Below are 3318 nucleotides of genomic sequence, written 5' to 3'. Positions count from 1 at the left end.
TTGTAGAACAATGAAAGAATTTTTGTTTTACTTTTCCAAAAGGGTAGTGTACTGGGGAGGTGGGGAGAGGGGGGAAAAGTGCAACAATGAATGAATGGAAACCCAAAGTCTCTGTAAATTTTCATTGAAATTAATAATAAATTTTAAAAAAATGCAAAAGAAAAATTTTCCTCCTATTCACTTCCAGTAACTATTCACTGCTTAACTGTTTTTTGGGGTTTTTTTAAAAAAATCTGCTTTGACTCAAGGCTGCATCAATGCACAATATTTTATGTAGATAGATCATTAAAACAAAAGTGCATAATGGTCTGTGAGTCAGGAGAAAGGACCTTTTTCTTCCCCAACAGAAAGTACGAGGTAGTGTTGAGATATTTACAATATTAATGAAAATTATCCCTGTGTTAAAGCCCTATTGTTCCAGAGAAGATTGGTTTCTTTCAAATTTGAAAGTCTAGTGGTAATGCTGAAGAAATTTCCTGAAATAGATATATGGACAGTTTGAAACCTCAGAGAAAGGCCTGAGATTTTTAAGATAGTACCTGGGCTTCACCTCTTACACTTTGAACATGTTGCTAGGAGAGGCCATTCCTTAGAAAGGCATATCATTCTTGGAAAGATGGAGGGTCAGTGAAAGAGAGAAGACCCCCCAATGAGGCTGACTGACACAGAGACTGTAGCAATGGGCTCAAGTGTGTCAGAGATGATGAGGATGGCACAGGAAATTACAAGATTCGGGTCTGCTGTTCACAGGTTCATTATGAGTCATACTTGACTCCATGGAGCCTAATAAGGACAACAACATCTGGACTTAACCAGCTCAGAATGCAGGACGGCAGCGGTGCAGGTCCTGCTGTCACATGCACTGTATTTTAGATTCTAAAGCAAAACTAGCCTGTCCAAGCAGGTCCATGAGTGGACATGTACACGAAATAGGAATGGGAACTCATACAGGCCTGCACCTGAATGCATATATAGATAGGGTTGTGGATTTTCCTCCACACGTGTTTGTATGTGTTGTGTGTATATTCATGTGCATAATAAAACACAAAGGGAGCTCAGATATGGAAGCTTCTTAGACCAAAACGAGCATCCCCCCAGACTGAACCACCAGTCTAGAAGGCAAAGGACCATTGTCTGGGGGAACAGCTAGATGAACTGGCATAATATAGGATATAATATATATAATTCACCATCCTAGTGTGGTGAACAATGTCTGGAGTATTAAAAGCTTGCTAGCATCCATCTAAGAAAAAAATTATTATTCTTTTCTTATTGGAAGCAAAGCAAAGTGAAAAAATCTAAAGAGCAAGGAAGCAATTAGCTCAGAGGACGAATGGCCCGCATGAGCCACAGTCTTAGAAGAGAAGCACTAGATGGTGCCCAGCTACAATGCCCAGCCATTCTCACCAAGGACATAATAGAAGGCTGCAGTCAGAATGAGGGGGAAATGTGAAATAGAGCTCAAAGGACTGACAAAGACTAGACTTACTGGTCTTACAGAGACTGGAAGAACCCCAGAGAATACTGCACTTTCTCATTCACAAAGACTATTTCTCAACCAAATAATGTTGTTGTTGTAATGTTTCATCAAGTCAGAGCCATTTCATACTTGACCTTCCAGTGGGTCTTCAGAGGCTGTAAATCACACAAGAAGATACTGTCTGTCATTCTCCTTCCCAGAAGCTGGTGGATTCAAAGCAAATGCCTTTGGGTTGGCAATGCAACTCCTTCCCACTAGATCATCAGAGCTTCTTTAGTCTGGCGTATAAATCAACAGTAACACCCATGAATAACATCTGTGCTCCTTAGAATAATAAATTGCATGAGACCAAAATTATAACATTTACTTAAAAAATGAAGATAAGGCAGGAAGGGCAGGGAAACATGATGAATGAAGACAGGAAACTTGGAGTAGAAATGGGGAGAGAAAGCCTTGATACACTGAGGACAATGGCAACGAACAGCACAAAACAATTTGTTTATGAATTATTGAGTGAAAGCCAATTTGCTGTGTAATCTTTCACCTAAAGCACAAGAAATCATTTAAAAATGAAAACTTCTGTCCAAAAAACCCCTAGTACACAAATAATCACTGCAGAATTATTCATAATAGCAAAAAAAAGTAAACATCCCAAATGTCTATTCACTTATGGATGGATAAATAAAATACGGTCTATGCAGATGACACACTTTTGCTTACTGAATCTGAAGAGAACCTGAAGCACTTGCTGCAGAAGGTCAAGGACTGTAGTCTTCAATATGGACTGAAGCTCAACATCAAGAAAACAAAGTTTCTTACCATTGGGCCAATTGACAGCACCACGATAGATGGAGGAGAGATTGAGGTTGTTAACAATTACAGCTTGTTCAGCTCCACAATCAACACTCTTGGCACTAGCAGTCAGGAAATCAAAAGACAAATTCCACTGGGAAAAAAAAAATCTGTCAAGGAACTGTCCAGGGTACTGGAGAGCAACAGTGTCAGTCCAGAGACTAAGGTACTCCTGATCCAAACTATGATCTTAGCAATTACTTACTATGCATCAGTAAGCTGGACAATGACTAAGGATGACAGAAGAAAAAGAATCAATGTCTTTGAGTTGTGGTGGTGGCCATGAGTCTTGAACATACAAAGGACTGCCAAGGAAACAAATAGGTCTGTTTTAGAGAGGATGAAACCAAGTTTCTCCTTGGGGGCTAGGATTTTGAAGCTGTCTCACATACTTTGGGCACAAAGCCATGAAGGACCGGACTGGTCCTTGGAGAAGGATATTATGCTTGGAGGAGTGGAGGGACAGAACAGGAGAGGAAGACTCCAGATGAGATGGATTGATACAGTAACTAGGGCAATGAGGGTAGGTGTGTCGGAGTTAGTGAGACTGGCTCAGGAGAGGGCAGGCTTCAGAGCTGCAGGCAACTTGAGGACACATAACAACAACAACAACTCATACAGTGAAAAAACAATAATGAATACAATGGGAAATAATTCACTAATGAAGAGACATAAGAGTTGATGCATTACAGCGTGGATGGACCTGGAGAACATGATAGCAAGTGAAAGAACTTAGTCACAAAAGGTCACAAATTGTATAATTCCATTTCTGTTGAAATAACCAGAATAAGCAAATCCATTGAGACAGAAAGTGGTTTGGGTTTGCCCTAGCAGAGGGTACAAGGAGGGGGACTGGGAATGACTGCCACTGGAATTTCTTTGGGAAACTAAAAGTCTTCTAAAAATTAGGTCATGGTAATGGTTTACCATTGAGATTACATCTCAACATCAAGGAAACAAATTTCCTCACCGCTGGGCCAATAGGC

The sequence above is a fragment of the Elephantulus edwardii genome, unplaced genomic scaffold, assembly GCF_000299155.1.
Source record: "Elephantulus edwardii isolate Elephantulus edwardi_28Jun2011 unplaced genomic scaffold, EleEdw1.0 scaffold00009, whole genome shotgun sequence".
Classification (NCBI taxonomy): domain Eukaryota; kingdom Metazoa; phylum Chordata; class Mammalia; order Macroscelidea; family Macroscelididae; genus Elephantulus; species Elephantulus edwardii.
Note: the sequence above shows the minus strand (reverse complement) of the source record.